We start from the raw sequence: 26,901 nt of genomic DNA, 5'->3' as shown, positions 1-26,901 counted from the left end.
GAAAGAGATATCTTTTACTTGTGTTTCCAGCATGCCAAAACCATTTCTGTCTCCTGTAGAGCAAAGTTTGTCTCATGCATGCCTAACTCACAGCTACATCCAAAGATACTCACATGTGTCACTTGTGTCAAGTGGAAACAAAATGACAGAAACTTCTTTTAAGAGCTTTGACCTATGTAATGTAATTAAGACCTTCTTGAGAAGAATAAAATAAATACTATTTTGTTACCTGACACAGCAGAACAATTAGTCATAACAATTACTTAGACTGGCATATCTCTTGAGTAAAAAGGATGAAGTTGCTGTAAATCCATCCAAATACTTACATCCAGCTCTGAGAGTGAATCAGCACAAAGTGACCAGCAGCTGATTCATCTGAATAACAAAAGCATTGAACACTTCATCAGCTATTCCCACAAGGAAGTAATCGCTAATTACACAAATACACTCTCCAGCCATAATGGAGTATGGTCAGATCGGCACAGAGCTCTTGATATATCCAGCTACCTTCTACTCAGAAGCAGAGAAATGGAGTTAGATTACACCCATGTGTCTTCTCAAGGGTGTTGAATATTCACTGTTCCTCAACAAAGTTCTTGACACTTTAGCAATAGAGTAAGTACACTGCTGATAGCTGTTCACAAGGCAAAAAGAATATGGATTGCAGTCATCCTCCCACACCCCAGCTCAGTGAACAACCATTGTCTAAACTCAAGCAATAAAGACTTAGCCCAGAGCTCCTCAAGATGCTGTTTAGGTGTTACAGACGTGGAAACAGCTCAGTCTGTATAAGAGGCACTTTCCTGAAAAACAGAAAGAAATGACCTTATGTCATGAATTGACTGAATCAGGAGGTTGAATCAGAGGGAGAAAAAGCCTAGATTAAGCAGCTTGTCCCCTGCATGACAGAAATTACCATCTAAGATCGTGCAGGTGCTAGGTAAAGGCAAACGGTATGTTCTTTATCTTCTATAAAGCTATGCAATAAAACTTTAGCTCTTTGTCATTAACATGCTAAATAAATAGCAACATAAATGTACATAACTGTCAGAAGCAGGAGTGCAGCATTCTCCAGGAAAGCTCTGAAAGAAACATTCCATCTGAAGGCAGGCCACTGAAAGAGGAAAGCACACCCATACCGTAAAATGGTCAGTGTCAGACACAAAACATCACACATGGGAAACATAATGAGGACAAAAGTTTAAATGATTGCTCAGACACCAGCTATTCTCCAGGTAGTGTTTCAGCCACAAAAGCACAATGCTGAAGACTTCATTAAACCCATTCATTCCTTCAAAAGGAAAGGAAGACCTGGAGAAGCGTTCGCAAGAGCTATTTTCTACAGGCATACTTCTACCTACCACACACAACACCCAGTAAAGGACAGATTCAGTTACAAGATTTATTTTTTCATCTATGATTCATGAATTATCCACCATCAGGTGGACTACCATCAGGTTTTGGATTGGCTATGGCCGCTGCAACCTTCCTACACAGGATAAAAAACCTTACGTGTTTGTTCAGTAGTACTAAACCCAGCAACCAATATACAAATGTAACATGCCTGTCAAGTAAATACACACTGCAAACAGACTGCTTGGCTAACTGATCCTGCTAGGATTATGAAGATGAAATTCAGGTAATTTTTAATAACTTCTTTTTTTCTCCCTATTGGTAATAAAGAAGGATCTCCATGAATTTCGACTTGGTATATACACTGCTGCGAATGCTGTCCTGTTTGAAATTATCACATCTTCCTACTACTCTGAAATCTTTCCTTTTGGTGTCTGATACGTGTCTCATTCCCTGCAGTTCAAAATATTGTTTTGTTCTCAAAATGCTTGCCTGCATTAGCTGGAGTTGAACCATGACAGCTGTTCCTTGTCACCCTCCAGACAGGATGCATTCAGCAGAGATTTAAGATTTCAAGCCGCTGTCTGGAGGAGCTAATGGCAGGATTTCTAGAGGACAGGTAATCTTCCACTAATACTAATTCTACTGCAACCTGGTAAAATCTGTTGTTTGCCCACTACAATAAATTTACTATTCCTACTAACTAGTCTGGAATTCAATTGATTGCTACACTTTGCAAGCTGCTCATTCTATCACAAATAATGAAGTCAGCGCAAGCATCTTTTATTAGAGCAACTCATGCAGCTTTGAGGGAAGGGACAGACACGTTTTTGTGCACACAAGACACTGAAGAAATAATGTTCTTAAAATCACCACCAGTGCATTTAAAGAGCAAGGACTAGAATTTTTTACACAAATATATCAAATTATAGTTGGAATTATGAAATACAGCTTACCCCTGAAGAATACAAAAATAGAACTAAAAAAAGGGGAACATATAACACTATGTTGTAAGTGAAATACTTTACTGTTGGGTGTGAGTTAGCTGCCTGAGCAACTCATAATTAACCCACACGTCTAATGTATCATTGAATAGAACCTGATAAAAACATCTAAGGAAAATTATAATGAAAAGGGACACAAATAAATTGCAGAAATACAGATACACTTGTGTTAGGAAACAAGGAGACAACGGGCTAAAGAAATGGAGGTAGCATGGACAAAGCACAACTTGTCTGAGCCAAAATAATTCTGGAGAATGATGAGCAAACAAGTGAATTTGCTCAAGAGTTCCAAGAGCATTCTAGGATTGGATTTAATTAGAAAACTTTTTAATTTGCTTCTGGAAATTGTATCCACATAGGAACAAGCTTTTCAGACAGAGACGGGAAAATCAATGTTCCTGTTAGTGGTGGCATCTATATAATCCTTAGCGTGAGAGCTGACAGATTTCTTTCCCAACTGTTCAGCAAATTCACATGAAGTGATACTATTGTGAACGTGATTTTGATCTGCAACAAGGACATTACAAAAGAGTAGATGAAACAACCTTGTGGTGAATGCACATGAGATGATTCAATTGAAATTAAATGGAGTGATGAACAAACATTGGGCTCAATCTTGATTTCAGAAGAAGAATCTTTGAGTAACTATGGTAACTATTTACTGAAATTAATGGGGCTGAAAAACTTCTGAACCTGAACACGAAGGTCTTGAATGTATTTAATTTGTAAATTGATTACTATTTCTAAAAAAAGAGCACCAAGCAAAGAGACTTCAGTAAAAGTGGGCTGCAGAAGAAAAACCACCCCAACAAAAGTTAATAGTGCAAATGAAAAACCTAAAAGGACTTTAAAAAGGTACGATGTCAAAGAGAGAGGTACAACCTGCAAGTGTACAACGTGAAGGGAGAAAGTCAGAACTTCCAGAAATCAATTTGAACTAAACTTTGGAAAGGACAATAAAAGAAATGATTTTTCAGGCCATTTTTTTAGAAAAAAAGGCAAAAAGTTGGACTATCCTGCAGTGAGAATGAGACAATCTTATTGCCAATTAAAGGTAATCTAGTAAAAACCTCCCTTTTTCAATTTTCAGTAAGCACATGTGACAGATTCCCATGCTGAATGGCAAATTAACATCAGGATTTGGTGTACACGTGATAAGAATTACACATAGGAGGCAAAAGCCAAAGAGCACAACGCAGCCTAGTCAGGATCCTCACAGTATCCAGCTCCAAATCCTGAAATATCTCAATGCCTGTGTCTCCTCTTCTGAAATCTGAAATTTGTGATATATTTCATCTTTGTATTCCAGTCTTACAATGAGACAGATTCATTACCTGCATTTAGATGCAGAACAGGTGATCCAAGCAGCTATTTCCTTAGTAGTCAATCATCTGCAGCATGCAAAGTTCTCAAATGTTTTGAGTGAAAAGCTACAGGGAAATCAGAAAATGTGACAAAACATAAGCTTTATTTAAATATAAAGTAACTACTTTCCTAGATAAAACTATATATGATCTATGATAGGCAATGAGACACAAGGTAGAGAAAAAAGATCTCTTTTGGAGCTGACTTTTTTAGAGGTGTGAGTCTCCCAAGGGTTCTTTCTGAGATCATATTTTCACACAGTATTTATGTTAATAGCATTTCCACAAACTCAGAAACCATATTAATACAAACTGACTGCAATACAACATGGAAGATCAGTAGATCAGAGTGTTTGGGAAAGAAATGAGAAATTTTAATGACAGAGCAATCAGGATGGGATAAATCCTAATAGAAGAAAGTGGAAAATCATGCTCTCATAAATAACATCTGCTATAAGCTTAAGATACGTTGGTTGAAGATGACTGAGGAGGGAAACAACCTGTATGGGGCTGATCACAGGATCAGCCTGTTTTGTGGTCCAACCAAGGGGAAAAAAAAGCAAGCATGGTACTAGGATGAAACAGGACAAATCTTTTCATTGACAACAGCCTGCTCAACCAAGCCTCAGTAAAAACGGTAAGCAAAAAGTCAGGAGTACTTTATGTATTAACATCACCCATCTTCCAACACGATTAATGCAAGTCCAAAGAAAGGCTATTAGAACAATTAGGTAAATGGAAGCTGTATCAAAAGAGATGACAAGAAGAAACTTTGCTGGTCTAGCCAAGAAAAACAAAGAGAAGATGCAGTATTGTACTGCTACTGTAATAAAACAAATATTTTATTCAGTGCATTTCCCCCATTTTTTAAAATACATTTATCACCATTTTCTTTTGGAGAGAGGAACATTTATATATCACGTAACAATGATAAAAACAGACAAGAAGCCTGGCTTTTTGCTGCTGCAACAGGACACGGATTAGGTGCACGAGCCAAAGCATGTACCCAGAACATACACTAAACAGTTTGCATGGGCGCCGACTTGTTCTTCCCCAAACGTGGAACATGACTGATGCAGAGTAACCTCTTACAGACACTTCAGGAGAAATTTAGTACAGTAATAGAAAATACTATACCATCTACTGATCATAGCCAAGAGCAGTTGTGAACTCTGCATAATGTTACAAATATTATACTGAAAACGACAGTGATCTACAAGAAATACATACATAGTACATTAGCTTGCTGAGAGCAAAGACAGGGAGACGGGGTGAGCTACCTGAAGTTAAGAAGTCACATTCTTCTGTTTGATTCTATGGGAATTGCAGCCTAGGAAATACTGATTCAGAGGCCAACCAAGACCATAAGATTTACTCCAGCAAGCTATGAAATAGTGATGAATGCTACGCAAGGAGCTTTGCATGCTGAAGCTGTAAGACATCCAATATACTTTCAGGAATAACTTTCACTGATTCAGATCTTTACAATCCACAGATGCCTCATTTCTCTAGGATTATTTGCTGAAATATTAAAAAATATTTCTATTTACAAGGAAGATGAATCATAGGAGGCTTATCACTTCATGTCATATAAATGTGTTAGCTAAAATGCTTTTGGGACAAAAGTATAATATTGAAAACCATAATGGTAATTGTCATTCCTAAAACACCACCGATGTGCATCCTGGGCATTCCAGATCTCTTACAGACTAATACAACACTCTGAAGATTTGACTACTGTTACTAGCAGTAGCTCAGTCCAGACAACTCGAATGAAGCAATCAGACAATAATCAGCTACAGAACTGATCATAACGAGCCTCATAGTGCTATAAGTCTCTGTGAGAGCAACATGGAGTTTGGATGGACTGCGTGAATCTAATTTAGCACAGTTTTGCATGCCTTTCATATTGTAACACAGTGTGCTAACTTGTGATGTCCACCCTTCCCCAAAAGGAAAACAGAAATGCTTCATGGAAAATAGCCACAAAATAACTTGAGGTCTGAAAAAAAAATAAATAAAGCTTCCTAAACCAGAAATTTAAAGAGATCAATGTCTTCAACTCTATCAGGAGGAAGTGTGAGACGTGATCGGGGACTAGGAGCATGTACACAGCAAGATTTCTGATGGGGATTTCTTTAAATCTAGCAGCCAAAGGCATTATGAAACGAAAAAGCTCAATGCTAATGACTATTCAGACTGCAATAGCTGCAGACTTAACCACAGGGGTAAATGGAAAATGAGTACAACTTACCAGAACATGTAAAACAGTTTTTGTCTTTCAGCTTTGTACTCCACAGTGGCCGTCACTGGCAGAAACATTCATTAGCTCAACCAGAAAGGACAGTTTTGAGGTAATTCTTACTTGAAGTTCTCGGAGCCGTGTTGCTCAAGGTTGGTTGTTGTTATCGATTTCTATAGAATGAATTATTAAGTAGGTGATCCTTGCTCAAATTTTTTTCATTATTGAAAATTAAGATATATTTATATAAATACACTAGCACATATAGGTCTGGTTTTAAAGTTACATCACATCACTAAACGCTACATGTGGGGCTTTATGGTGTCTATCTTATAGAAACAAACTTGCCCAAGAACAAAAACCAGTTTTGCATCCTTTTCCACAGAGAATTTCATTTGAGCATGAGTCAAAGGAGAGAAGCCTCATTACATATTGCCTGAAAGAGTCTAAAAATAAAAAAGATGTCCACAAACTTTGGCTTCTTTGGAATTTTCACAGCCAAGAAAAAAAAATGTCTCAGCTGTGAGGATCCTGTGAATTTCCTTATTTTTATAGTTTTAAACTTCCTTCAAGGCTCAACAGAGCTACAGAGCTGACAGCTCTCACTGGCATATTGACAGACTACGCTCAGTCTCAGTGGGCAATACCATCTACATTGGTTTAAAGGAGAAAACTACAGGTCTGCCTGTTCATTTAGAAAATGCAGCTGGCTGAATCTCCTCAGAGATTTGGAATGGCTCAATAAGCCCTGGAAATGATGGCTTAGCGAGCAGGGTGTCAGTGAGGTGGTCAATACTGACCACATATTAGCAGTTAAGTATGCAACCCTAATGATACCTACTTAACCATTACTTCTGTCTGTTTTGTTATCTGGCTGTCCATACCCTTGTTCTTTCCTCTCAGACTACAATCATTCCTCAGTCTTGATTCCTGTGCCAAAGGATGGGAGGCTGACAGAGTCTCCCACTCCTTGGCACATAATTAAAACTTAAACAGGGGCAGTTTAGATTGGATATAAGGAAGAAGTTCTTTCCTGTGAGGGTGGTGAGGCACTGGAATGGGTTGCCCAGGGAAGCTGTGAATGCTTCATCCCTGGTGGTGTTCAAGGCCAGGTTGGACAGAGCCTTGGGTGAGATGGTTTAGTGTGAGGTGTCACTGCCCATGGCAGGGGGGTTAGAACTGGATGATCTTAAGGTGCTTTTGAACCCTAACTATTCCATGATTCTATGATAGTTTGTTGTCACATTCCTGTCTCCCTGGCAGAACAGAGCACTGGGCAGGGGTAGCACCTGAGGGCTCTCAGCCCAACACTCACTCCCAAGCAAATGAATTAAATGCAAAAGAATCCACTATCTTCTGCTCCAGCTTTCATACTCACCTGCTCTGTGCTAAGGTGAACAGCCTTCCACAGTCTCCTCAAGCTTCTTTTTGCTTACAGAAAAGGAAAAAGAACTTCTTAATACTCTGTAATCTCTAACAGCTTTCCTAACCATGTACTGCTTTTGAACACACAATCCTTGAATCAATTATCAAGTGGCTAAGAGTCAGATGTTCAGAAGGCAGAGAACGGATTTCCAATAAGATCATGACTTTGTGCACACTTTCCAACTGAAAAATCACTTTGTGATGCTAAAAGCAGACACGGTATTTCCACACCTGCACACTGGTTCTTGCTGCCAAAGGGAGCAGCCTGAGGGGGTCTCTGTGTGACAGCTCCCATGGAGCAGCATGGAAAATGCTCTTCTCTGGGCAGCTTTTTCTGATTCTTCTCTGTGTTACCCTTCTGAAATATTCCAGGCATATTTCTACTCGCTGCACACAACCCTCAGCTCATGCTTTGCTATTTTGATGATTCATTGCATCAGCTAATGCAGTAAATGTTTTATGGGATTTTTTTGTCAGATTAGGCTGAACCTACTGCAGTACTACCAGATCAGCAGTCTTTACCAATTACTTACAGTCCTAAACATTTACTGTAGCAAAGGCCTTGATTAAAGTGCTAATAGAAAAGGCATCATCTCAGTGATTTGGAGAGTTCACTTCTGGGTGAGACTTTCCAATACATGACTCCATGAACTCAGCTGCCTTGCTGGCTTGAATGACCACACTGAAGTTACATGGAAAGCTCAGATGGAGACGACAAAATTGGATAGATTAACCTTGCATTTTCTTTCAGTAGTTATAAGGAGCAAGGTACCTAAGATTTGTAGGGAGCTGGGTGTGAGTCTGATGATTCCTGTTAGCTGTAGCTAGGCAGTACTGTTACTTAGGACACACTAAAAATTCAGTCTGCAAACTGCTCTTCTGCTTCTTCTGTCAATGGCCTGTATATTGTGCTATTGGGATCCAGGTAATTTATCTATGATACAGTCACAGGAGCATGCCTGCTCAGTAGCCTTAACTGAAACAGTTGGCAAGATCTCCAGTTCCCTGAGCACAGAGCAGGAACAGAAATGGAGAAAAGTCCGTAATGAGCAGAGCTATTTATTTCTCTGATCCTACTTCTCCATCTCCAATGAGCTTCCCAAAACTGGGCCAAGGAAGAACCTTCTCAGACCACAGCCCTACTTTCTGTTCAAGATTCACATGCATACTGTCAACTCAGTGTTCCTGCGCTGCAAGGTGAGACAGGAGAACACCTGCACAGCAAAATGGTGCCAAGAACCAGGCATCAACAATACCCCTCACTTTGGATAAGCTCTGGTGCAGACCCAGGAACTGACACTCTCCAATTGCTTAATGGACATTCAAGGGTGTTCCTGGGGTGTATGTTCTAGTTTAGTTTTAACCAGGAGGAATCCCATTTGTGTGCTCTGACACCACTCAGTGATGTGGGGGAAGGTGCAGAAAATGGGAATGACTGAGAGAATTACTTCAAAATTGCATCAAAGGCAGATGCACTCATGATAAAAACTGCATCTCATGCTTTGAAACAAATGTTATCTCATGGTAGACCCCTCTGAGATGGAAAATAGTAATCTCAGAGAACACTGAGTTGGAGTAAAATGTGAACCGGCTCTTTCGTAATTTAAGTGTAGAGAATTAGGCTTTGCTTTGAAGGCAGCTTGAGAGATACAAACCAACTGATATGAACCTTCATATAAACAGGTACTTTTACCACAGTGAACGATTTTTTTATGGTAAAAATCTTTTCCCAAGGATTTACCACAAAATCCTGCACTGTGTGGAAGAGTGAACACATTCCCCTGTTCTCTGGGCTAAGATCAAGAATTAGTGAAGTAGGGAATAGGTTGCCCAAGGAGGTTGTGAATGCTCCATCCCTGGCAGTGTTCAAGGCCAGGTTGGATGAGGCCTTGGATGATATGGCTTAGAACGAGGTGTCCCTGCTCACGGCAGGGGGGTTGGAACTTGATGATCTTAAGGTCCTTTCCAACCCTAACTATTCTATGATTTTATGATTCTATGAGAAGTTGCTTCTGTATCCTCCTTAGCTTGCAAAGCCAGAATGGTAAGGCACAGAAAAAAGGAGATACATCTGTCCTAGGAGCAGATCTAATAATAATTGGGTAGGACATTTATCACAGAAAACAGAATGGTGAAGTTGTAATTTACAATTAGCTCCAAATCAGGTTAGAGATAAAAATATCAAGCTAATTGGCTTGCCAGGCAATATTGAGTGGGAGGACCCTGCAGGATTCCTGCAGCCTTGGTTTCCTGTGACTGTTGTTTGACAGAGTAAAGCTGCTTTATATGAAAAATAGCCTTCAAGGACCTCATAGGAAGGAAGAGATACAAAGGAATTCATAAGGAAAAAAACCCACAGCTTTCCTACTACAGGGCAATCATTTACATGGGCAAAAATATGTGCAGTTTGTTCAAGGGTGACTGTTTCCAGACGAGCTAATAACAGGAAAAATTTCAGTACGCAGCTCCTATGAAAACAGGTTGTAGTTCTGCTCTCTCAGTTTTACTCCTGCTGTGAAAACTGATGTTAATACCCACATATGCCAAATACCGAACTTGTATAACTGCATTTCAAAACACACACAAGTATGCAGTTGATTAGCAAAATCACCTGGCATTTACCTCAACAGCATTAAAGAAGCCTAACTTTTGTAATTTAATCTCAAAATTTGTTTTAAAAGCAGTTTCTATTCTTCTCTTGTTATTCCAGTTCCAGCTTTGCCATTCTTGCAACCAACATCAGTAAAATGCCCCCCAACAGAGAGAAATATTCGCTTGACTTCCGAGCCATCTAGAGCCTGGTTTTGTGTATCAAGGGATTCCTCATCTCCCAGCTTTGAGAGAACCCCTATGATCTTCTGAGACAGACTGTGTGGCTTGGCACTAGCAGCTGTGGCCAAGTTTTACTCTGCTGAGTATCCACTATCCTGAATGCTTAGAGAAAGAAGCACTGACAGTGCTTGTAGAGCAAACAAGCTTTTCAGAAAGCCTGGTTTGTGACGACATAAACCGCCCTGAATCAGTGAAGACTGTGCAGAGTTGAGGCATCTCTGGTCTGTTACCTGAGGCTGGTGTAAGAATTAATTTAATTACATTGCAATAGCAGTGTATCAATGAGATGTGAAGCTCATTTTGGGGAGTATCTAAATGGGAACCTCAATAATTATGTGTTTTATATGGACACAGGTAAAAGAAAATGTAAATTACACTAATTTAGGTACAATACTGAGTTTGGCTTGATTAAAAAAAGTTTTAGAGATAAGACTTTCAAGGTGCAATATTAAGCAATGCCCAAATCTCATTTAAAGTCAGGGGAACTGTCTCAACACAGAACTGTTTAAATGTTTTGTCATTAATTCAGATCAGGCTATGGGAAATACTTTAAAACTATACTAAGTAGATGGACTATACTTCAGCTCCCTTTGGTTCTCAACAGACAGAAGAAGAGCTGCTGCTCTTATGGGCACAATGCATGCACACACACAGGCACAGAAACAGTTCCTACCTCAAGGCAATTACAATCTAAACAAATCCTCAGACATGAGCTAGAGATAGTGCTGTGACATATAAGCAAAAAATAGAGGTGGAAAATGTTTCATCAATCCCACTGTGTATAAGAGTTTATTTAAATAAGAAATGACTATTCAGTCACTTCTTAAAAGAAATGAAATTCAGTCATTTCTTAAAGAAAAGTGAAAGGGACTTGGGATATTGATGGAAGTGGATGAAGGGTGCCATAAGGAATAAATAGATTTGAGTCACAGAAGTTCCAACTGCCACCTAGGAGACAAAGATACCAGTCCAGAGCTGCAGCAGCAATGTCATGGCAGAGGGACACCAGGAAAGGACAGGATGCAAGGTAAAGAGAGTTGCTCTAAGGTGGCAAAAAGCCTCACTATACCTTAGGAAACAGAGAGGGTGAGAAGGGAGCAAAAAGAGCCATTCTGATACAAACTTTATCTGAAGAGAATTTAATGCATAAAACCAGATGAGATTTCACCAAAAGCCAGAAGCCACCAAAAGCCAGAGCCCCCGTACTGTCCCAGTGAGCCAGAGCAATCCATCTCCTGTGTGTTTGTGTATGGGGGATACAAAAGTAATCCATGACTTCATCAGCAGGCACTAAACACTACAAGTTGCACAAACCTGGAGTCCAGTGACACACACTCAGAGTGGATTTGAAGCTTTCAGGAGCAAATAGAGAAATTTTCTTGGAAAAGATGTTTCAGCACTACACCTAGAGAACATCCTTAGAAGACCAAAGAATCATGAAAAAAAGCAGCCTTTTCCCATCACCATAAAGGTGTGTATGAAGAGGACTGTAAGACTTCCCTCTGTTTTTAATTTTAGTAGCTGTGGTTGGAAGCTTCACTGTATTACGTATGACTAGATCCTGACTAGTTGCCCTTTCGAACAGCAAACTACCATGTGATGCAAACTCTAAATGGAAGACTAACATGCTGCTGCCATCGAAAGGAAACTAAAGCATGTCATTAGGGGGCTTGTATTTATTTAATTTAATCCATTTGCAGCTTCAGGAGAAACTAATACAATCCCAGGGACACTGCCAGCAAGCCTGAGTTATTCACAGTGTTCGGAAACAGAGGCTTAGGGCTCCCTAAATCTGTAACCACACTCTGCACATACCATGTTCATTTGTTAACCCTTGGTAAACTTACTGATAGCTTTTTCTGGACATCTAGAAACTTCTCTAAAACCTGGATCACTCCAGACACTTTGCACTGGAATTGCACTGTTCCCAAAGTGAATCCAAGTGCTGAGGCAGGTTCTTCTTACCCACCTGAGCTCCTGTGTACGTGCAAATACAATGAACTCCAATGCAGAAACAGCAACAGAGCTCGCAGGCCTGCTTCTGAAAGGATTCATCTGTGGGCCCTGCAGTGGTACCGGTACTGTGAGAAGGTGCAGAAAAAGGAGTTCAATGTCTGTTGCTGCATGAAGTTAGCTGGCAATCCCAGTGCCAGTCTTTGAAGACTGGCCCAAACACCGTAAACTGTCAGATGCTCTTATTTACAAACAGGGGCTACACAAACTTCAAAAGAGCACTGCTTTCCAGAGGCACCACAGGACTGAATTTGATGTGCACACAGCAAGAGGTTTGATCCAAGAATTTTCACTGAACTCTAGATTTGAAAACAGCCATCACATGTAAACAAAGACCCAAGGTCTTCAACCCTGGAAAACCTCAGAGATATAAGCATGGTGGTTCTTTCTATTCTTTCCTCATCCCTCTGTTGTGTTGAGAAAGAACAGAAACATTGCACAATACACAGCCTTTTGCATGTGTTTGCCTGGCATACACATTTCTTGATGGATCTAATTTTTAAAGTTTCACTCTATGAATACTGGCAATGAAACAAGAGAAGCCAGAGAGGCATAAAGGAAATGGAAAAAAAAAAAATCCATAGATTGTCTTCTTTTCTGGGGGAAAAAAAAGGCCATTTGGCTATGAATTGCAGTTATTCCCAATGAGGTTTTTCTGAACTGTATATACAGCATGACAGGTCCATTTGTGGGGCACTTTAATCATTGAAGTTATTCACACATCATGATTCTCCTGCCCTGAAAGATCCTTCCATATGGAAATATATAAAAACACATAATTTCTGAACAGGACTTCAGTATATCCAGTTCTTGCTCTATCAAGACCTCAGTCAGCACATTTCCTGCTCATCAGTTTCCTTCAGACAGCAGCAACATATATATTTTTGGTGTAAATTAGTTTAGTTCCACCCAAATAATTACCAGCAGAGGAGCTGGCCTAATGCATGTCCTCTATGGGGCTACATTATTTTCAAAGCTATAATGTATCTATCTGCACATTCTACAGTACAAGAGAAAAGACTTGTTACATTGAGTCTGAAATGGAGTTAAGTTTACTTAAGCCTAAGACACTTTTTATCAAAGAACCCCATCCCCAAGCAAAATAAATCCAAAACCACCAGCAACAAAACCCATCCAAATTTCCCTTGTTGTACGGAATATTAAAGACTTATTGGGATAATGCTCTGTTCCCTTGCAGAACTGAAGTGTTTGCAAGATAGAACAAAAAGGGAAGATCAGAACTTGGAATTGTTAGAGAAGCACGTGGTTTATTTACTCAAGAGATTATCTATTAGGAAATACTTCTGGAAATCACAAGTGGAAAATAATCCATATTGAACAAAAAGATGAAGCTTAGGTCTTTCACCACCTATTACTGAATTTTTCTCAAAGTAATATTTCTTCTCTTGCCATTTTTAATGTGAAAACAGTTTTGAATACAAACCAGTCTGTTCATTAAAGCAATTTAAATATAGATAAAAAGCTTATAGCTGGCACTATGATCTGCTAAGCGCAGCCACCTGCCTGTACCAAAATCTTCATGTATGCCATAACCACTATCATCCCCAACAGTTTGCCCTGCTTCTGTTTCTTATATAAAAATAAAAACCTAAACAAAAATACAACCAGCATCAGCCCCAGCACTCCTGGCCCCATATCCAAGTGCCATGCCTGCCCATATTCTTAGAAGTGACCCACTTTGAATCGGGCAGTCAGTGGGTTTACGTGGCGGCACACGTTCTCAAGAGACACGATGGAACACAGATCACGCTGCATTCACACCAAAGTCTTGTTATGTTACCTTACAATGATTGATTGGAAAGTTAAAAACAGGATTACTCAACTAAAATGAGAATTTGCCATGACAGAAACATAATGAGCTTTCCTGTTAAGGAAAAATCTGGGACTTAGATCAGCACAAGAACAGAAGGAGAAGAGGCAGCCTTCTAGCACAGATAAAACAAAATGGTGCCAGCAGCATGTCCTCAGACACAAACATGACTGAAGTGGATGACGACAGCTTGGTAGCCAGAACTGTGAAAGATATTACACACAATCTTACCCTAGTAATAGGGAAAAAAAAGTTTCAGGGTTTCTAATCCTCTCTTAACAGAAAACTCTTAGCGAAAACTCAAGTAGAAAGGTGAAAATGATAAGCAAGGAAATGCTGTGCAGTTCAGAGAATCACACAACTACAGCAGGGATGTTAAGATACATTTCTGCTGCTGCTAAATATTCACCAGAACGTGGCAAAAGGGCTGCAGAGAAACTACCTGCATTTGTGCATTCCTTTCAGCATCGAACTGCTTTTTCACATTCCGTGTTGTCCTAGCTTCCAACTTCTCAGTGAACGGTAGAACAAGCCGGTTCAAAGCTGCAAAGGCACATCATCCAATCAGCCATAAAGCTTCATGATCTGGATTCATAACCAGAGAGGCAGACAAAGCTATTCTGCCTGCTGAAGTAAATAAATGAGACTCCATTGAAAACAACTGCAAGAAACACCGGTATTTCTGCCTAACAAAAACCAAGATACCTGGCCCTCTGCCCCAGGAAAGGACTGAAAGAGTATGATGCACAGCCTCAGCCGCAGTTCTGCAGCTGGTTTACACTGTTCTTTAGCAGAGAGGAGCAGAAGAACTTCATGACACCAGCCAAAGGCTTACTCTGAAACTGCTTCAAGCACTGGCATGGCCAGCCATTTTCTAAACGTATACTATTGGAAAGAAATGCTTGCATGTCACCATATGGATTTTTACAAGATAGATATAGATATATATTGCTGTTGGCTTGTAAACCACAATAAATTACTTAATCACCTCCAGTTACGGCTTCTGTATTGAAAATAAGTTTTAGGTTTGTCTTTAGCTGAACAGATGGAATCATTTTTCTTGTAAAATTCTGCCCAAAGCTTGTAAATGAAACCCGAGAATAATGTTTGGGGACGTGTTTGTTTCCTTTAGATGAATTCAATACTCAGTAACTTAATTGTTTATAGATGATGTATTTTCCCCTAGTAGACAAGAATCTTCATATATAGCTACCCTTAAGGTTGCAGTCTACATGGTTATACTGACTCTAAGCTCCATTCTTGGCATACAGGAATGAAAATAAAATAAAAAGAGAAAGCAAAAATTTCAGGGAGAGAGGGGGTCAGGGTCCTACATACTTTTCAGAAGAATTATGGGCTTGGAGAAGAATGCCTCACTACAAGCAGCAAGCTCTTTCACTTGCAAACCTCTTTTACGTCCTAGCCTCGAGGAATAGCTTTTTATTCAAAACAAACACATCCAAAACTTCTCATAGAAAAGGAAACAGCTAGAAACCCAGGAGGCTCTCCTTTTGCCCCTCTTTCTAACCAGCGTTAGAAAGGAAGAGGAACCGGTACGAGAAACATAAAGCAATGTCCCTGCCTTTAGAAGGCTGCTGAATCCTGTGAGAGGCAGCCAGCTCTTCATTTTAATCTGTTTTGTCCTGTCAGATTCGAATTCAGCAGGAACATCATATGGTACTAAGATCAATATTGCTGGTATATTTTCATCTCCCCAAAAGCAACATATTTTCCACAGTTTTTATTTCAAATTCAACTGAATTACAGTTATTGCTGCAAGTTATCATCTTTCTAATAGCAGCAGACCTGGCAATACTGCTGCAAGAGCTGCGGGATATTACGTACTATCTTACTCAGCTGAGGACTGAGACTTTTATGCTGAGTAGTGCAACACCAACACAAAGAGACATTTAAACAGTACAAAAAAAGAACCTTCAGTTTTCACTTCCACAGCCATTAAGCTGACTCTGTTTCCTTCTAGGACTCACTGAGGTTTCTGCTATAAATGTGCAAAAGCAGAACTAATACTATTTACTAAAGCTGTTCTGACACTTGACAATCAGGAGGCTCAGTTTTCAGTTAGCTAGAATTTTGCCAGACTTCATCCATTTTTGATGCTGAACATCACCTGCAGGGTAATTTGCTTACTTCCCTTATCAATGGATGGTTTAATGGTAACAATATTGGTTGATGGATGGTAACAACAAAACTAGAGTAGGGAAAACACATTATTTACTAACATAAAAAATGAATCCTGGCAACTTCTGGAAAACAACTGACACAATTTTCATCACACTTTCGGTATCAGGCAATGACCATGCTGCGCCTGAAATCCACATTATAACTCCATCCACTTTCTAACTTCATCTCATCTGGGAAGCTCTCCAAAGATGGACCCCCACAGGCTTCTCTCTGCTTAAAAAAACCCCAATGACTGCCATGGCACACATGTCAAAAGCAGTCTCAAAAGAACTGGAGAAAAAAAACACCAAGAAAACTGGTCCTCAGTGAGCTCCAAAGGAATGAGCTGAAATCCCCACCTGTTAGCATTAGAAGACTATCAGAAGAGTATCAGAGTAAATGTAAAGGAATGGTCTCATAGTCACAAGAGCTCTAAACTAGAGTTGTAGTTATTTTTGATGCATAAAAAACTTTGCATACGCCAGAAGACAACAGACTGATCACTCAAGTTATTCTGGTAATCTTTATGCATTAAAAATGACCTCTTTATTGCACTTTTCTGCAGAGATATTTTATTACTTTATGGAATAAATGGATTTCTAATTGGAAGAAGCCTTCTCTGTTTTCTCCATATCTTAAGCAAAATCGAATGAAACGATCCTGCTGGTATTTTTTACCCTTTCTTTATATTGTTACTATACTTCCTTCAAACTAAAATTCAAATCTAATCAGGTTCAAGCTGGGAATGACAGCAGACAGCAAGAGTTCCTCTGGAGCCTTGTCAAAGGAAGGGAAGTCCCAGTCACACACTGGTGGAAGCTGGGTGGAAGGCTGTACTTCACTGGGACATCAAAGTTTGGTCTGTCCACTTACCGACTGTGCAGAGACAGTGCCAGAGGGCTGCAGAAAGACCTAGTTGAGAACTGCTTCCATGCAGAGGCAGAGCTCGGGTGGGCTGGGGTGAGCAAGGTGCAGCTCATGTGAAATGTCTCCTGGAAGACAGAACTTTCAAGTAAAGCAGTCTGTTCCTCAACACATCAAACCAGGCTGCTTTCCCAGGCTAGCGAGATTCTCAGACATGCTTACAGAAGGCAAAAGCTACTACCAAAAAGGCCTCTAGGTATTTGTATTTTAAACTCCTGGAGTCAGAATTTAAAGAGAGATCAATTGTGCAGCTAGAAGCCGATGTTTCGTTAACACTCAAAAGGATCTTTGAAGTCTTATCACCCCCACATAATGGCTGTTACACATGGCAGAAGGGTTAAACAAAGGAGGAAATGTCACTCTTGTCACCTCTTGCCTGGTACTGGATACTCTTTACTCTGAAAACCGCAGTGCAGCTAACTGGCAGTACTTGCCAGCACAGCTGAATTAGTCAGAAAAGCTGTCAGGGAAGTGGGGAACCTCCAAGTCTCTTTGCTTGCTCCAGGGCTTGTTCCATGGTGGCACAATTACAAATACACAACTGTAGAATCTGCTGTGCTGCTGGCTCTGAAACCAACAGCTCAGGGTCTATTTTCTTTATGAATTTCACCCAGTGCTCCAATTAATGCTGACAGGAACTGCACACATACTGAGGGAAGCACAGACTCACTTCCCTCCCAGGTAAAACAACTTCATTCAGATGGCCCATGGCTTGAAGAACTTGCTCTATCTTTAAGCATGTGACTTTCAGACTTACTACAGCTGTCTGATTCTTTGAAGTTACTGCTCTTCTTCACTGTTTAGTGATAGCAATCAATTTATTATTGCATGATAGATAATTAATCTATAGATTAGTAGCTAGGCAAAATGCAAATACCAGAGTATTCACGGAAAGGATGAGTAATTACAGCTGAGAAGCTTTTTGTTCTGCCCATGGTCCTGCCAGTTCTCACAAAAGTGGCAATGTTAGGCCAATCAGCAATTCCTAGCAAGAAATTAAAAGACCAGGATTCAAGCAATGGGACAAGGGACCAGCAGATGAGAACCCCATGGTTTGATTTAAGCTGGCCCTCTGAAACCTATAATCACATATGCACAGTCTCTTTTTACATAAATCGTTTTGCATATTCTTTTACATAATTTTTGCATGAAATGTAAATAGAGTTTGTGCATTAAGATATGGTAGCTCCCAGATTTTTATTTAGCAAAAGTGTCTTGGGGAACCTGCCACAGAAAACGGACTCAGTCAGAGATCAATGTGATCAGACCAAGGCCATTTAATACGAAGCATCTATCCTTTTTATACTATAGTCTGCATCTGCTTACAATAGCTTGCTCTATTATAATTGGATACATATTCTTGTAGCACACAGCAACTAGTATACAATTGGTCAAATAAGAGCATGGGAACCTAACATTTAAAACTTGCCAGCAGTTCACTATTTTGTATCTTAGCACTTTCTAGTTTCTTCTTATCTTGCTTGCACCATTACTCTTGCTCCCTTACCCACGTCCTCCTCCATCCTTGATTCATGTCGAGCTCCACGTAGGCACTTGCTGACTTGGGAACATGGCCATTCTTTGCTAAAAATCCATCCACATCTCCCCCTTTTTCTTGTTGCACAACAATATGGCGTTCATTGCCATATTGTTCATTGAAGCTATGCTAAAAAGATTGTTGCTCTGGAGTAAGGAGAAGGAGTTAATCCAGGGGGTTGGCAAAGCCTTTAACCTTGGACCTTGGGAAAAGAATCACTAAGGAAGAAGCCTCCATTTTATGGATGTTTTCAGTCCTTCTTAAGGTGAAGGAAGCAACCTTTAAAGAGATACACTTAAATTTAATGTTGAAATGGTGGAAGACGCGTTATCCGGAGATTGATGAGTCTACCGTATTTGAGGTCTCTTTGTGGGATGGTGCAGGAGTTAAATTGTGGGACGCAGGCATAAAAGGCAATGACACTGTGAAAAATATGTTAGTCATTTGGAGAACTGTTTTAGAGATGTTAAAGTCAAAAAGTGAGATCGTGGAGCCCAGTGTGTCCCCCCCGGACCCCTCCCCAAACCTCTGCCGGTTGCCGCTGCGGCTGCGAAGACTGGGGACAGAGATGAAGACAATCTTTTTGACCCAGGCCCTACTGACCCCAAGAAGGAGCCTGTGCACGTTCATCAGACTGCTGCTGGTGATCCTGAGTCCGTTTTTCTGCAGCAGGAACTACTTCAAAGGGAGAAAGGGCAAGCACACAAAGATCACTGGAATGACAAGAACATGTGCATGGAAAGAATACGTTGATTAGACTGATAGATAATTCTAAGACATTGTGGTTACTGATCTCACTGTCTCTGTCAAAAGCCTGGTATCGTTACTTCACCAGCAGAAACCACTCACATATCCTGTTCTTCACATTGCTGGTATTTAATCTCTTCTGATTCACCCTTCGGATTCTGCTCTCTGAGAAGCAGACCAGATGGGCTTAAGTAGATGTTGAAGGTATGAGCGCAGCTCCTGAAGTAAATGGCACTCATAAAATGCAAAGGTTGCATAAAGGCAAAATGCATCAAGAATGACCCAAAAATTTTGGAGGCTACATCTGTTCTTCTCTTCATAAGCTATCCAGAAGAAAAAGGTGAAATAGCTGAGTTACTGCTACGGCCAGGCTGACCAGTCTTAGTTGGATGTGAGATCACACATGCTTTGCTGCACCAACTAAACCTCCACTGCCTGATTCCAGATAATAAAAGCAATGCTATGAAAGTGAAACCCCCATTTTGCCATAAAGCAATCCAAATCAGCCTTTACAATTGGGGTTAACAGTTTCTCTTTGAGAGGGTTTAATACCAGAACAAATACCTATGTTGAGGGCCTTGTACTTTATGCCTACCAACAGCTAAATCATTAGACATCATTGACTAGAGCAGTGGATGGGGTGCCTGACTAAAAAGAATCTGGCTTCTTATGTTCCCTCCAGATTAGACATTGTCTTATTAAATGAGACTAGACAATTCTAATGCCAGCACTTTGCATTCATTACAGGTATATTAATTTGTAGATACCCACTTGAATTATTGCAGCACTTCAGTCTTAGTTGAATCAGTTTAGTTACTGAATTTTTAATCTGTGAGTAACTCAATTTATTCTTATTCCGTTTTCAAGGAAAACTATTAAAAGCAAGGAAAACATCCCATTTCCTAGACTTTATGATGGGCTATGAACACAGGCAGCCTCAGATAAGAAATCTCCAAGGAACTTGGCTTTGCTTGCAATTTAAGATTTATTTACATCTAAGGAAAGTTATGACCTGAATGCCACAGAGCCTGTGCCTTTGTGAAACAGGCAGTATAGAACCACATGAGAAATAATGGAGTGATGAAAAGAGAGCAGTATAAACACCTGACTGCGCTGCTCTGAATGGGAAAACGCTGTGCATGAAGATGATCGCTACTGGTGTTTCCCAGCTTTGCATCTGGGACCATTTTTATTTAGTATTTTAATTAATAGCATTGGTACAAGAAGTAGGAGAGCACTTGTGAGAGTTCCTGACAACATCAGGGAAGCATAGTCAGCATATGCAGAATATGCAGAGGCTAAGCTTTACACAAGGGTTTTATTCAATGGATGATCTCGTGTAAGAGAATCATCAAACCAGATACAAATTTAATAATACACAGCTACTAGTAATCAAATAAAAAGATTACCATAAGCCTTTGCCTTACCTGGGGCCAATGACAGAAGAAAAAACCCTCTTTATTAGTGAATCTAAAGCTGATCTGAAGTCAGCTGTGTGACACCATCATGAACGTTGCAGTGCCATGCTGGGACTTGAGAAAGGACAAGAAGAGGTAGAGGAGGAGGACCACCAGGCAAGTTACCTCCTTTAGAACCCTGGTAATGAGTTTTTAAAGTAATAATTTCCTGCACCAATACCAGTTTGAGGGACTACTATAAAAATACAACTGAAAGCCTACCTTTTATAAGGAGTAAGGTTGGCTTGTCTAAACAAAGGCTAAGAAGAGGATTATTATTTGCTTTAGGAACTCAGCTAAGTGAGGAGGAAAGGAGAAAACAATGATCCAGGCTAAATAACACCTACATCACAAATCAGTGGACAGAAACTGACTGTAGCAAAATGAAAACTGGAATAAGATTCCATTACAGTCTTCCAAGAAGAGTTTCAGGGACAACTTACATTTCTGAGACTAAGTTTAATCCATTTGCCAAAGGGATTTATACTGATACGATTGCTTATGATAGAAATGGCTTGGACTCTTGACCCAGGTGGTCCCTCTTCTCTTTATTTCCTTGGAGATTTTAGAGAGTGGATTTCCTCAGGGCTAGCACGGTATCAGTCTATGTTATCAGGCAGAAAACAATGAGCTACTTTGATGACACACGGCTGGAATTTTAATTACACAGTGCAATTTTAGAAGGCTCAAACGCCTTTCAAACATCAGGCTGCAGGCTTTTAAATGGATTTGAAAGGCTTTGCAGAAGTGGAATACTTCAAAATAACTGCCTACTCGGACTTCTTTCATTTCTACCAGAAGATCATTTTAATACTAGTTTGTTGGTAGGCCCAGTGAAGATTTGCTGGCATTTTGAGTTTCTCCTAAGCAATGGTAAGCAAGCTTACATCCTATCACATTACATTCAGTTAGCTTTATCCAAATACCGTAGTGATCACACTGTCTTCTTAAGACACCGAGCTGATAAACATCAATTCACCTTACAGGTGTTTGCAATTGAAGTAGGAATGAATATTTCACTTGGCAAGCCCTCTGGTACTCTAGATAAAAGCTATGTAAAACATGATCTGTCAGATGATTAGTATATCTTGATACGAGGTGCAAAATGTGAGCTGTGTGCCACTTGTACAAAGTCATCTTTCTGCATTTCGGTATCAAGGGACTTACAAGGCTACAAGTCCTCAGTAGTTCAAACTAGTTGGAAAGTTGACTTTTCATGGTAACTGTAAGGAAAATGAATTATGTGCTTCTTCCAAAATAAACTTATGAAAGAAAATTGCACTTGTTAAACTCAAGTCATAGCTGCCTGTGCTGTGAGGAGCTGCACAGTAAACAATCCATTTTGCTGTACAACCCTCAGCAGGCTGAATTAATGAACAAAAAGAAAGCCCTAAGCCACTTTCTCTATCTGTAGCTTAGAAACTTCATTGGTGTTGCATGCACACATTCATTCAGATAATAACACAATTTTCATTGGAGATAAGGAAGTCAGATGATTACCAATGTCATTACGAAGATAAAACTACACTTGTGAGCTTGAAAAATGGCCGTTTTGGAAAGGGAAAAAAAACACGTCATTTCATATTAGGCATAGTTTGCTTGTCCTAAATTCAGTGCCTCCTAAGCATTAAAACAATAACATTGCTTTTCTCAGGTTTTATTGAAACAGAGCAACAAACACACACAAGTAACCCCAAACACAAACCCCATTCAAATCTCAAAATATGGAAACATAACAAAGAGGCATTTTTAGTCTGTTTTTCCATCAAAACAATGAACCAAGAAAACAGATTTTGCTTGAAACAGTACTCCTATCTCTTGTCTTCTGCTTTTGTTCCACCCACAACCTGTTGGTTGATTTGAGAAGCCATCTAGAGCCTACAAATTCACAAAACAGGCAGTGAGAGGAGAAAACACTGATGTGCACGCCTTCCTAGCAACAGCAGAGCGAGTCCTCATAAACACATAAACACCACATGGAAAAGAACAGTCATGGCTTCAACCTGCACCATAGAACATACTGTGGTCACTCAAGTGAGATGTGAATTCATAGGAAGGTAACACTTTTATTAATACCAGTGCTTCCAGATCTACTTCTCTGATGTCTTAGCATAAATACAGTTTTTCAGTAAAATATTTTATATATATTCTTAGGCAACTGCAGAACCACATACACCACTGTGTAATACACAATGCAGCCACAAATGAATTCCTGCAGAAATAACGGACTCATTTTACCCTACCAAGAGGGGAGAAGCTAATATACGTACCCAGTGGGCAGGACCTAGATGAGAAGAGGTGTGTGGGGACACAGACAGTCATCACACTGGCCTCCCACTTTGAATGCCACAGCTCATAGTGGGGATACAACTTTCTGCACAACTCATGCAAAGAAAGTCAGGCACCTGAAAGCAGGTTTCACAACAGATAATCATAAAATTCCAGACTGGTTTGGGTCTGGAGGGTCCCTAAAGCTCATCCAGTTCCAACCCCTGCCACAGACAGGGGCACCTTCCACTGGAGCAGCATGCTCCAAGCCCTTGTGTCCAACCTGGCCTTGAGCACTGCCAGGGATGGGGCAGCCACAGCTTCTCTGGGCACCCTGTGCCAGCGCCTCAGCACCCTCACAGGGAAGAGCTTCTGCCTAAGAGCTCATCGCAATCTCCCCTCTGTTAGGGTAAAGCCATTCCCCTTGGCCTGTCCCTACAGGCCCTTGTCAAAAGCCCCTCTCCAGGTTTCTTGTATCCCCTTCAGGCTCTGGGAGGTGCTCTAAGGTCTCCCCAGAGTCGTCTTCTCCAGGCTGAACAAGCCCAACTCTCTCAGCCTGCCTCCATAGCAGAGGTGCTCCAGCCCTCAGAGCATCTTTGTGGTCTCCTCTGGACATGCTCAAGCAGGTCCATAGTACATAGATTAATGAAGTAATTAAACCAACCAATAGTAAAGACTGAAGAGTTTTTCTTAAATCAGATCTACCCTTGGTCTAGCACACTTACAAACCTGAGACATCCGGGTAAGGATGTATCCACACCGCACAGTGGCTCACAGGGGGAACAACAGAGCTAGTGCTGGATCTGGAGCCAGTTATGTAATTCAAGGGTTGCACAAACACTGAACAGCTTTGATGGTGGAGAAGTGGTTATGTATTTTATCCAATAAAGAGGGACCAAGTATCAACAGCCCTGGGAAGTGAAACTGAAACCTTCCATAACTGGCCTCCCTAGCACACCGTGGAACTGTTAATCCTTTTCCATTCTCTCCAGCCCAATGAATCTTGACTTTTTATCTTCCTAGCCATTGGCAAATTTCTAACCTCTTAGCAAGAGACTTCCCTGGTAAATGAGTGACAAAGGTTGCAAGTCCATGGAGCCTGTAAGAGACAAAGAGCCTAGATCTACCATTGCCACACAGGGCACTTATCACCACTGCCTTCCCCTTCTGCTTTAGGCTGATCTGAATGGTCTCTGTGCGCACACCACACTAAGGTCAGATACCTCAGAGGCTACAAGAACACCTGAATTCATTAATCCCAAAGGGAGAAAAGTGCAGGAGGCAATTATCTCAGATTTTCTGGAGTTCTTTCAAGAAGCAAGAGGTCAACATATGATTACAACACCCTTCCTCCGCTCCTGTCCTTCTTTTGCAAGCAAAGGTTGCTCAGGAGCACTAAGTGACTGCTTTGATACATGTTTACATTCTGAACATGCCACGCAGGAAACCAGAGAATCAATAAAAACCATGCTCTGGAAAAAGTTATACAGCTTCTTTTTCCCAGCTTCCAAAATGGAAACAGTGGTTTACAGAGGAAGCATTCTCTTGTGTTCATATTACCTTTCTAAAGCGGTACTATATAATATTCTTGGATTAGAGCTGAAAGAAGACTATAATCATCTTCTAAACAGAAGACTCAATATCATCTTCTGAACAGTGATGGAATTTGGGCAGATTTCTTTATCCAGGTAATGCATGGGATATTCAGCTTTGCTTTTAAACAGAAATAGAAGTACGTACTTCCTAGAATCACAGAATACCCATGCAGAGTGCAAAACCACATAAACACATGCCACATGAACAAGAGTCCAAAGAACCCAATTCAACAACGAAATGGTAGTTCTAGAGGAAGAAACAAAAGGTTCCTTTCCTTCTACCTGCCCCCAAGAAGCCCTTGAAGCCAGCTCTTCCCTCATTGTGTGCAACCTCAACTTCCTCAGTGCAGCGTAAGAGAGTCTCAAGTTCAAGTTAAAAAGGCTCAGACAGCAGAAAGGGAAAAGCTGTTATTTCTAGTGGTCAGGAACCTGCTGCCCTTTGAGTACATCTCAGCTACTTAACTGATGGAGCTTCCGTTTCTCCCTGAGCATGCACGTACCTTCAACACACTCTCTTACATGCTGTTTCCAAGAAATATTTTACAATGGAAATACGACTTTCAGTTGAATTTAGGCCTGCAACAGCCAAGTAACTCTTCTCTGGGTAGGGCACTCAAAAGCAGTTCTCAGGCTCCCTGCAAATCTCCAGACCACAGACTGGTAACCACTCTGAATCAGAAAACGTGGTCTCTTCTGTCTCTAGAAACTGCAGCTTACAGACCTGGGGACTGAAAATGATGCCAAATTATTTCCTCTCTCCTCACAGAGCTCTTCCCTTTACCCATTAATTTTAAAAGTGAATAGGTGCTTCGTTGCTGGACTAAATTCCATAGAACACTTACCTTATTAATCCTTCACAGGGTGCTCTGAACAGAAAGCTAAGCCCAAACATTATCAATAAATTTACTATCAAATAAGGGTTATCTTACTTAAAATGTTCTGTAAAAGCAAGAATAAACACAAACAAGATGTGTTCTGGTTCCTCTCAGCCATTCTTCTGATGTCTGTTCTTATGCAGCTCTCAGTGGTTTTCACTGGAGGATGCCCCATGTCAAGCTGCACTTCAAAGGAACTGGATTTGGTTCTACACTCTTTTGAGTTAGGGGATGCCAGACTTCACATCCCCACATCTCTTGTCCCAGTTGCATTTCTTTTTTTAAGTCATCCCACTGTCATTTGACTGAGAGTTGAGACCTCTCCGTTCTAGCTGGAGAGCTGAAGTTTGCTCTACATTCATACCCCATTTTCAACATCTTTTGCCTTACAGTAGGAAACAGAATATGAATTACTTAATAGCTGGGGTTTTTTTCCCTTGCCATATGGGCTTTAATTAATAACACAGGATTGGGACCATAAAATTTATTTAATTCTGATTTACAGGAATGGAACTGTCTGCCTACACATAGAAGAAACACAGATGAAGTTGAACCATACTTGACATGTTTTTCTCTTTTTATGTTACTTAGCTGGAAGATAGCTTACACTGTTTCCTACTTGGGATAATTTACAGTTCATCAGGAACCTCTAGTTTAGATTTATGAAACTGCAACGAAACCAACACGAATAAAGGAATTCTGAATAGCTCCAAACTTTACTTTCCCTCATGTAAGTTTAAAAAAACCTCTTAAGGTTTCAAGAGAAAATGAGACCAGAGGGGACCTCTTTAACCATAATCTTCATTTCTTATGAGAAAGAAAGGATGAGCAGATATTGACATCAGCAGCTGATTTCAACAGGTAATAGAATCATTAAATTTAAGTAAAATAGTTACCTGCTGAAGTTAAAGAAAACCCCACAAAACCTGACTATAAAACCTCCATATCGTGCACAGTGGGCAGAATAAGGGCTGAAGATTTGCCACTGGACACATGACTGAACTCTAAGGTCAAGTACAGACTAATCAGGATTTTAGTCCACAGGATCCTGTTTTTAAGAGCCCTTCCCAGCAGGGACAGGAAAAGTGGCAGTTCTGCAGGAACTGTTCATCACCACCATGCAACAGCAGCAGCAGGAAACGTTCCTGTCTATGGGTAAGATCCTCATTAAGCAAAGTTTCTGGGAAGGCTCATCAGCCTGTTACAAACTGCAGCTCTGTCCAGCTCCAGCACACTTTCCAACAGTTTCCACT

Source organism: Neopsephotus bourkii, unplaced genomic scaffold (genome assembly GCF_033783945.1).
Source record: "Neopsephotus bourkii isolate Nb327-2 ecotype Australia unplaced genomic scaffold, CSIRO-AGI_Nbou_v1 NB_887, whole genome shotgun sequence".
NCBI classification, from domain to species: Eukaryota; Metazoa; Chordata; class Aves; order Psittaciformes; family Psittacidae; genus Neopsephotus; species Neopsephotus bourkii.
Note: the sequence above shows the minus strand (reverse complement) of the source record.